The sequence below is a fragment of the Lygodium microphyllum genome, chromosome 28 (assembly GCF_053477565.2).
Source record: "Lygodium microphyllum isolate KBCC chromosome 28, Lygodium_microphyllum_v1.1.10, whole genome shotgun sequence".
NCBI lineage: Eukaryota > Viridiplantae > Streptophyta > Polypodiopsida > Schizaeales > Lygodiaceae > Lygodium > Lygodium microphyllum.
In genome coordinates, this window is record NC_141162.1 from 122,630,313 (window position 1) to 122,641,340 (window position 11,028).

General features: G+C 41.2%; 1 pseudogene across 1 annotated transcript; it reads right to left on the reverse strand.

Moving 5' to 3' along the window:
* Positions 1-2,089: 2,089 nt before the first annotated feature.
* LOC148011937 (ABC transporter B family member 19-like) lies at positions 2,090-9,456 on the reverse strand (annotated as a pseudogene). Its single transcript, XR_015689369.1, has 11 exons — positions 8,808-9,456; positions 8,411-8,465; positions 8,004-8,179; positions 7,280-7,480; positions 6,905-7,164; positions 6,322-6,638; positions 5,909-6,135; positions 4,639-5,012; positions 4,133-4,551; positions 3,710-3,945; positions 2,090-3,567 (listed from the first exon to the last, which is right to left on the reverse strand). The product of XR_015689369.1 is annotated as an ABC transporter B family member 19-like (transcript).
* Between the last annotated feature and the right edge of the window lie 1,572 nt (positions 9,457-11,028).

Below are 11,028 nucleotides of genomic sequence, written 5' to 3' on the forward strand. Positions count from 1 at the left end.
CAAAAAAGAGATCTTTTAACATTTGCATTGAGTTCCTTGATGTTTATTAAGGCCAACTTAGTGTGCTGCTGCATTTTCATTAGGCTGTGTCTTATCCTTGTCTATATTCTCAAATCCTAATTTATTGCCATTTTCCATGTTCTGCATGTCACCATCATGCAAACCTAGCTTGTCCATGTTGATTTGAGCCAAAAACTAGCCATTGTGATAGGCATCATCATAGCTTGTATCCATCCTCAGCTTAGCATCTAGTTTTGGGTATTCTTGTTCCAATTGCTCTAGTGGAATCTTGTTAAGGCTGATGAACGTTCACCTTACCTCTAATGGCCTTAGGTATGGCCACCTTACTTCAAGAATTATGCATTTGGGGTGGTCTTTCGTAAGTGCTTTCTAGAGTAAATGTCCTTTGTTTTCCCTTCTCCTTTGCATTCCTAAACTATTGCCAATCCCCTCCATCATTCGACTTTCCTCGATTGCTTTTCTTTGTTAAACCTAAGCACCTTTGCAGCAACCTTCGTAGCATCAAGAATCACACGCTTAGATATTCCTTCAGACTTGTCTTCCATGCTCCTTCGTGAAATCTCAGCAAGTAACTCTGATACCAACTGCCATGCACTCGTCAGAAGATGCAGCTCGACTTCCTCAGAAGATCAGTTATTGGATTGATCATGCACTCGTCATGCCTCGGCCGACTCTGCAGCTGCTAAATCATTCGATTCACTATCAACTCCTCATCATCTTCAACGCTCTCATCCACTGGCCCATCCTCCTCTCCCTCGCTGGCTCAGTCCACTATTGCTCTCGCCAGCTCCCATGCAGAGAGGTGCATGAGGAGGGCTACGTGTGACTATACCACCCTTTATTATCCTCTTAACTATGATAATTGACTAAATTAGAGTGGGGGCCTTTAGTTTTGACATGGGTTTTAGTAGAATGTTTTACTACATTCTTGGTAATGCTAGAGCTGCCAGGGTTGTCATTAATGGATCCGTTACTACGCCTTTCATTCTTAGGATGTCTATAATTAGACAGGGTTTTCCCCTCTCCCCCCTTTTGTTTGTCACATATACTGATGGCTAGTTGCTGCAAGGAGAGCTAGAGAAAGGTGACATAGAGGGCATCAAACTACCTGATGCTTCCAAATGGTTTTACATCTTTTTGTACTAATAGACTAGAAGAGATGAGAAGAAATGCAAAGGCAAAGGAGAAACTTGCAAATGTGTTGCTACTTGCAAGAACTAAGCTACATGGACCTAGTGTGGATGGCAACCAAAATAAAGCAACTGCATGAAATTCTTAAGTTGTGCATGAAACTTGAGAGATATGTACCACACCTGGATTTTGTTTTAGGATGACTAGTGAAAGAGGCAGTGGATGTGTTGTAAAGGCATAATCTGGTCTTAAACGTTGTGTCAGAAGCACAGTGAAATGACAGTCCTAGATTGTGTGCATATGATGCGTGTAGCTCATTGTAAAGTGGCCTTCGAATGCACTTCTATAGCAACAATGCCCAGAAGAACAGCCCAGAAACAGCATTTCACAGATGCCAGGGTGTGGTCCACATCTCATTACAACAGTCTAGAGTGTATTATTAGTAGACTTGTTGAGCTTGCAGCGAATTGAGAGAGGCCTGTATAGGTTCAGACTTGATATTTATGTATGCGCATTATGAATGAATGTTTGTGCAACCAGCGTTTTGAGAAGTGATGTCTACATGTAAGGTGCATGGTTAATTGTTTGGTGTTTGAACTTGGTACGAGCACACACAATCAAGCACAATTATAATGACTGCAATCGAAATCTAGCACTGCCCAACTGTAGCCACATGCAATGTCTCAATGATCCTCATGCACCCTTGTTAGGTGCAGATCCACGACTATGCCTCCGTCTCTGTTATGTTTGCTCAGGTTATGGATAAATTGGCTAGTACTACTGGAGGATGACTGCATTGGATGATGTATTCATTCATTTACTGAGTTGTTTTTGCAGACGTCCGGTATTCAAGTGTTTGTTTCCTTTTTGTTTAAATTAGACTTGACTGGTGCCTTTCTTAATGTTTGCATAAGCACTGCAAATATTTGTTCATAAGCACTGCAAATATTTGTCCAGGCTCTAGCTCAAAATTAGTTGTGCCAGTTGTGGTGAGAATGGGATTTTGGTAGGCTTTACATGTGCTATGTATGCTGACTTGCTTTATTAAGTAAGGAGCCCATGCCCACAACCAAGAATGAGGTCTTCACTCGGGATATTGGTTAGGTTAAACAGACTCATTTTATGGTATCAGCTTGAGTTGTACAATCTCCCGAGTCACTAGTTAAGATGGTATTAGGTGGGTGATAGCTGCTTGTTATGTCAGGTGAGCTTACCATCATCCTGTGACAGGTTGAGAAGCTGCAAGTATGCACCCTGCTTTTGAAGGAGCTCATTGTGAGATCCCTGTTCTGCAATGCGTCCAGCTTGAAGAACAGCAATACAATCAGCATTTTGGATGGTGGTGAGGCGATGAGCCACCACAATGGTGGTCCTCCTCTCCATCAGCTTATCCAACGCATCCTGCACCAACTTCTCTGACTCTGCATCCAAGGCACTAGTAGCCTCATCTAGCAGCAAAATGGCTGGGTTGCGCAGAACTGCCCGGGCTATGGCTACCCTCTGCTTCTGCCCACCCGACAGCTGCACTCCTCTTTCTCCCACCTCTGTCCTGTACCCATCTGGCAATGCACTTATAAACGTGTGGGCATTTGCTGCACTTGCAGCATCCTCAACCTCAGCTTCTGTTGCACCTTCTTTCCCATAGCAGATGTTCTCATAGATGCTAGTGCTAAACAATGCTGGTTCCTGCTGCACGAGACCAATGTGCTGCCTGAACTGTTTGAGCTTCAGAAGCCTTATATCCCTGCCATCTACAAGTACTTGGCCGCCTTGTGGGTCATAAAACCTCGGTATTAGAGCAATTACAGAGCTCTTCCCTGAACCACTTCCCCCTACAAGTGCAAGGCAATGCCCTCTTTTGATCTTCAAATTGAAGTCCATGAAGATCTGTACATCAGGTCTTGCTGGGTAGCTGAAATCAATATGCCTCAACTCAATGGCTCCTTTCACTTGACCCACTTCTTCTCCATTTGGATCATCTGAAGTAATCTCTGTCCGCCTGTCCAAGATATCAAACACAGCCTCCAATGTGTGCATGCCCCTTAATATATCTGGGGCCAAAGAGAATGCTTGAGCAACCCCATACGCAGTGATTATAAGCACGATGAAACATTTCATTATGTCCCCAAAACTGGCGCTTCCACTTCCTACCAATGTGGAGGCATACCAGAGGGTGAGAGCATAAGAGGAGAAAAGGCAAAACTGAGAGAGACCAAATCCAAGCCCTCCTATGTGAGCACGCATAAAGGAATGCTTGCGGGTGTTGTCAAGCTCCTTGCAGAACAGCCTCATTACTTTGTCTTCTGCACAGAAAGCAGCCACTGTGCGGATATTGCTTACGGCCTCACCTGCCACCATGTTGGCTCTTGCATATGCCTTTCCAATGTCACCACCATAACCTTTTGCAAATTGTGCCTAGCAAGTTGGAGATTATTAAACACATGCAGCTGTTGGGGAGCATATATGCAGAAATGAATAACATGAGCTCAATAATATCTCTGTAGAAGGACCTACTTAACAATACAAGCACATCACATAGTGCTAGTAACGTTCTTACCTGACCTACAAATGCTGCCAACACAGCAGGATATGTAGCAACCATTAAAGCAGCCACTTGCCATTGGAAAGTAAATGCAATAGCAAATGCTGTGATGATTAACCCCAAATTCTGAAGAAAGGCTGTGATTCGGTCAACAACTACGGCTCACACCAGAGGAGCATCTCTTGATAAACGAGAGGCAAGGAGAGCACTGTTGTTTTGGTCGAACCAGCCAATCTCATTACAAAGTATTGCTGGCAATATCCAGGCATGTTAAAGCAGAGGCATATCATTAGAATTTATGCTAATTTATGAAAAAGTACAGCATAATAAGGTTTAAATGGTTTCATATCAGCCCTTAAAGCACATCATATTTCTTCAGCCTGCATTAGAATGATAAAGTAAGACTGCAGACTTTTCAAAAAGAAAGAAACAACATACTGGAGAACATCTTAGTTCGCATTTGAGTAGTGATGCCTTCGCCTGCAACTCCTGAAAAGTAGAACTCCAAGACATATGACAGCAGAACAAGCACAGCAGCTCCCGTACATAGAACCGAAACCTTCATCAGTCCATGTCTCATGTAAGTAGGACTCGGCGAGTAAAAATACTCCAGCGCTTGGCTAATTATGAGGGCAAACAAAGGTAACTGGGCTCCAGAACTAAGGGCTCCAATTGCACCAAGGGCTCCATAAGGCCAATTAAAAGCACTTATCTTCAGTACCCTCCTTATTGAAGGTCGTGTTCCAGAGCCAACACCATTTTCTTTCATCTCCATGCATGGCCCCTTAGCTAACTCAACAGTTGAGCGATTGCTCAAACTTCTTTCAATAAAAGAATGAGAAGAGCCCCCAGAATATCTGGAAAACATGAGTCACCCATTTCAAAACTTGTGAAAGGGAGAACATGGACTAACAGTACACATGCTTTTGGTTAAAAGTACTGGCCTGGATAGGTTGGGTGCTTCTTCCCCTTCTTCACCTTGCATAGCAACCCCATCCTTTTGCAGCCTGATGAGAGAAGCATATGCTCCAAGCTTAGCCATCAGTTCCCCATGAGTGCCAACCTCTGCAACTCTTCCATTCTGAACTACAGCTATCAGGTCTGCACTCTGAACTGTTGATAAACGATGAGCCACAATAACAGTGGTCCGTCCAACCATGATTTGGTTGAGTGCATGCTGGACAGTCTTCTCCGATTCTGCATCCAAGGCATTTGTGGCTTCATCCAAGAGAAGAATTGATGGCTTTCTCATCATAGCCCTGGCAATTGCTATTCTTTGCTTTTGCCCTCCGGACAGTTGAACACCCCTCTCTCCAACCTATCAGCATGTTTAAATAAAATCCAAAGAGTGGTATTTCATATTCAGAAGTGCAAAGTTGAAGTGAGTTTTCAAAAGCTATTTACATATTGTGATTGTGTCCTAATTCACATGGCAGAAATGCAGCTTAACCACATAAGAATGCTGTCAGCACAACTTGAAAATATGTAGGACACACAGAGAAGGGGGCATGTAGACTGTAGTACAACTCAGAGATGTACAACCAAAATATTACTAAATGGGAACTCAAACTTTAAAGAGCTGAAAAGTTGAGAAGAGGATTTACTTGGTATGGACATCCCCAAGATGCCTTAAGGCATACCCCTCAATTCCAAATTATGATTCACGGTGGAAAATTAATAATTACTTGCACTAACAATTCCACCACCATAAAGGAATTCGTAGAGAGAGGGAAAGAAATAAAGAAAGTTGGATACCACCCACAAGAGGCAAAATCTGCCTATGAGAAAAATAATGGATGCATCTGAAACTCAGGGAACCATGTGTGTGTGACTTCTGCATTGGCATTTGTGCATGCATGGTGAGGTATTCAACACTAAGTAGTTTGACAGCTATATGCTTTTGGGGCAGATGGGGTCTTTAACAAGAAAAGATGCCATTTTGGATTCAAGTAGTCAGAGTTATTCAAACAGCATGGTAGTCTCACTCTGAGGTTTTCCAAGTCTGCTATTCACAAGTTTATAATGGGTTACTGAAATGGCATTGAACCCTTCCTGTTGTAGTCTTTGACATTAATGTATGATGTCTGTACATAGAAACCAGAAAGTGCTGATGAATCTCACAACTGTGAGATGCATAGCCAGCTTGAGTGATGGAATGCTCTTAAAGTAGTCGGATAAACTCCAAGCTGAAACAACCAAGAAAAGGGAAATTACCTCTGTATCATAGCCTTTTGGTAGAGCACTAATGAAATCATGAGCAAAAGCTACTGATGCTGCCTTCACTAATTCATCCATAGAAGCATTTCCATCTGACCCATACAAAATGTTCTCACATATAGTAGTGCCAAAGAGGGCTGACTCTTGGTTAACAAGACCCATCTGTAACCTGAGCCAGTTCAGCTGCAAAGACTTTATGTTATGTCCATCCAAGCTGACTTCCCCTAGCATTTTGAAAGAACATTAACTTTTTCAGCACAAGCTGTGTCAACAGAAAAGCATCACAAATTTTCAAAGAAGAAAACAAAATATTAAAAGGTAGACCAGTGCCAAGGCACATTTAAAAACTACTAGCTTATCAATTTCATCAGAACCTCTCCACGCTATGCTAACTGTATACTAATCTTAACCTGATATTGGATCATAAAACCGTTCAATGAGAGAGATGACTGTGCTTTTCCCTGAGCCACTACTGCCTACAATTGCAACCACCTTCGCAGCTGGAATTGAGAGAGAGAAATCCTGGAAAATGTCGACATCAGGCCGGGAGGGGTAGCTAAAACATATTCCAACCAGCTCAATGTGGCCTTCTACTTTGGCTAGCGTAACACCATCTTCTCTTAAAAATCCAATTACAGGCTTGTTTTTTATCATCTTCATTATTGTGTAGCCTGAAGCTTTTGCCTTGCTTATTGCTATTATGTCCGGGGCTGCTTGCCCAATGGCACTGCACAAGGGAATGTTATGGAACATCAAAATAGACTAATATTTTCAGCACTAGCATTACACAGAGAATGTTATAGAGCAACAATATCAGCATAATGTTTTCAACAGGGTAAGTGACCTGGCAAGCAGATGAGCATTGCCACAGGGAGAAATGAGTTGAAGGCATGATTAGCAAGCCCCTTGTGAGTGTATCTAATCTAATTTAGGGCCCAGTCAGGGCAATTGTATTATCTGCTAAATTCCAAAATATGATTATGTGGCACTTACAGTGAGCTTGCAATCACATTCATAATTGTGGTGAAGGCTTGAGCACCATTGGCTGTCTGATTTTGAACTAGACTACCTGCATACCATAGTAAGAATGCAAATTGGCAAAACCCCAATGCATGAAGTAGCCCAAAGCTTAACCCCTTCACTAGACTGCTTCTTATTCCAAGCTTCTGAGTGTATAGGAGAGCCTTTGCATATGCCATAGAAGCTTTTTCCTCACCCCCAAATGCAAACACTGTTCGAATTTGAGCAATCACCTGCAGATGAGTACATTGGACCATTACTCCTGTCATTGACAGCATGGCACTGGAACATTGCACATAGCTTGCATTCTTGATGAATTATGGCAAAAAACAACTTTGTTTAACTTACCTCTTGGGCAATATCTGCAGCCCTTACATACGATTCTTGGCCTTTATTGGTTAGTACAATTATACTGTATGCACAAGCACCTCCAACCGGAATCAGTAGTGGCATCATAGAAAGTGTTACGAGGGTGAGCCTCCAAAGAGTGACAAATCCAATAGCATAACCAGAAATACATTGTGCAATGTAGTGTATTAAACTCCCTGTCTGATAAATAGACGCATTGGTCTCCTTCCCTCCCTCCTTCCCTCCCTCTTAACTCAAGGAAAAGAAGAGTGAATCAGCCAAGATCAAGCCAAAAAACAAACAGGAAAAGTGTTCTACCGAGAAGGGCACGCCACAATGAACCTCTGTAAACCATGGGTCTCTTCACAATTGTAATAACTGTATGTATCTAGCCTTACAGTTTAGACATTGTCATTCCACTTTACATGTGCCTATGAACAAACTCAAAATCCGATTGTAAATATAATGATTTATCCCATACAACTTTGAGGATTTAACTGGACATGAGTAAGAATTCCTTTCATTCTTTGTTTCTCTCTCAAAACAGTAATCCAATATTACTATAATCTAAACAGGATCAACACATACACAAAGATTTTCTGCCATTGATCATCTAGACTATCCCACTGTATGTTGTCAATAAAGATTGTTTCCTCAAAGACCCATCAATATGTAACAAACAAACCGAGAAGTGACCAAAAGTTGTCAAGCTACAGGGAATAACCTTTGAACCAATAGCCTCCTGCACAAGGGCAGTGTCGGTTGAAATTCCAGTCACCACTTCACCCACGCTTGTCTCAGTGTCAAAGAAGCCTACATCTTGGTTGATCAATGCCCTCAGATACTCCATCCTCATCTTTGCTGTCTGCTTTTCTCCAGTATAAACCCAAAAAGAGACCTCTGCAACATAAATTATAATGCAAGGAAACTGATACAAAAGTCCAAATTCTAATGGAAGTAGCTGGAACTGCATTAATGTAATTAAAACTGAATATCAAACTTGTAGAAGGAAAACTGTTGTGTTGAAACAATCAATGTTAGGACATATTCCTTGCATCACCATTCACCTACCTGGGCCTCTATGCTGAAAGCACAAAATGGAGTTTCAGAACTAAAGGTGGAGAAACTTACCAATCCAGCCGCTGACCAGGCACACGAGACTCAGATAGATGAAGTAGATAGCATCCTTGGAAAACAAAAATCAACAGGCAACAAGTTATGTTGTCGCAGCAGAGAGAGGACAAGTTTTCAACAGTGCATAAGACGAATGCATGGTTGTTTGTGGGCATGTACTTGTTCTGTAAGTTTTTACACAAAACGTTTGCACTTCCTAGGAATTGAGCCCCTGTATTAATTAAGAAGCCTCGCTCTGATGAAGCATTGTGCTAATCGATGTTATACATCAATCAATAAGCCTTGTCCTGATTGAAGCCTTCTATCCAAGCACTATCCAGGAGTTTGCAGATGAAAAAAACAAAGCATGAACAGACTGAAATCCAGAGAAAAACTGTGCAGGATTAGCAGGTACCTTGGCCACCTGATGCACCAGGTTAGATCGTTGGGAATCCGATGCAATCACAAAGCTCCCGATGGAATGGATTAACTGTGCCAAGAAGATGAAAAACACGGGAATGGCAGCCCCGTGGATGGCTGACGCAGTGCCTCCAACCACCATAAGAAACCAGTCTAGGCCGTCTGCAAAGGTGAAGAGCTTGTGGAATGGCAAGCTCCCCTTATCAGCATTGCCTTTCCCATGCGATATCGAGGATGCAGATGTCTTCTCTTGCATGTTGCCATTCAAACAAGTGTGTTGTGGCTGAAGGCGCACTTGTCCTTGCAATGCAGTCTCATGATCAGTAAAAGCCTCTGCATTCTCATGCTCAATGAAAGCCTCTGCAGTCTCATAATCATTTAAACCCACTTCATCCATGATTCTGATGGGCTTGGAGGTTTGATCAAAGCCTCTGGTCTCTGAACAAGCAGTGAATATGAAGAACTTCCACAAAGCAGCTCCTTCCTGGATTCAGCTGCTCTGTCTAAAAGATCAAATGCAAGATCCAATGATCTCCTTCTTCGTGAATCGTCGTGACAATAACCTACCAATGAGCCCCTTCCTGGGTTGAGCTGTCCTGTCTAAGTGATCAAATAAGAACCTCACCATGAGCCATCAGGCAACAGTGCATCAAGCAACAGTGCGTCACCATGAAATAGTACAAGGCAATGGCGTTCTTCATCATGATCATGAATTAATACAAAGCAGCATGCATATTCAGTCCGATTCATCGTGGGCTGGAAAAATTTTACATACCAATCATGAAATAGTGACAAGTCTACTGCTGCGTCTACAGCTGCTCCACGTGTCTTGGGGGCCTTGTATAGGGTAAGGGGGCCAACTATAGAACACCTAAGAAAAAAGATATATTTTTCGAGGACATTTTATATTTTGCAGTTTTTTTTAGATTTGAATATATAAGCTTGTATGTGATATCGAGAGGAATTTAGCTAGTTCGATATTGAATTTTTTTATTTTAAAAATATTTTATATAATTTTAAAAATACAATTTTGAGAGATAAAGCAATACTTAGGAGCTAATAATGTAATACTTTTTGGCAAATCATTGAGTGACACCTAAGGTAAGATTCTCAATATATTCTTTCTTATTTGTGACATCACTAGTCGTCGCAAAGTGTTTGCTTTTTGGCATCCGTTTCGCAATTGGCTCCCTTACCCCAATAATGTCTTTCATCAATCATAAAGATCAAATTTTGTCAAGGGTTGTCCCGTTCTCACCTTTTTGTCTTCTATATGGAACCATAGATATGCTTGTCATAAACTATGTGGCTAGTTCTCACCTTGAAAACATGCAACAATTCCTACAACTCTAAATTGCTAGAACTCTAAAATATCCTTGAAATTTTGTACTTGCTAGAACTCTAAAATATGTGTGTTTGTACTTGCTAGAACTCTAAAATATCTATTGCAATTTTGTCATATCCTTGAGAATTACGGTGAGTTTTTTGAGTATTTTAGTTAAGAGCTAGCGTTGTTTATAGATCTCAAATATCACAATCGGTTCAGAAAATTGTTTTTCATAAGCATTGCTCCAATTCTTTGATGATTTCTAAATATATTAGGTTTGCATTGCAATTTGCTTATAAGGACACTGAAACATAATCCTTGATGGTTATAGAAAGCTAGCATTAATTTATATAATACGGATTTTGAATATCAAAACTAGTTGAGAAAAATATTTTCTGTGAGTATAGCTCTAGTTTTTTAATCTCTTAATATATTTGTTAGCATTGCAATTCGCCTATCACACACAATCATAATGCTTGATGGTTATAGAAAATTTCAATTCCATATGAGTCTTTTTATCATCTCTTCTCTTTTTGATATTTTTAAGCATTATTTTTCCTTGATTTTCTTTTTTCCAATATCCTCTCACTTGCCCACACACACACACACACTCACACACACACACACACACACACACACACACACCCTCTCTCTCTCTCTCTCTCTCTCTCTCTCTCTCTCTCTCTCTCTCTCTCATGGGGGTACAATGGTTAGTGGAAGAGTTTCCTAAAAAAATTCAAGTTGAGTCCTCGTAGATTTAGAATTGGAATGTAGGTTATAATTTTAAGGCATCTTGGCATAATTCCCAGCCATGTTTAGAACACCTCTCTCTCTCTCCAATGCTGGTTATGATTTTAAGGCATCTTGGCATAAGTCTCAGCCACATTTA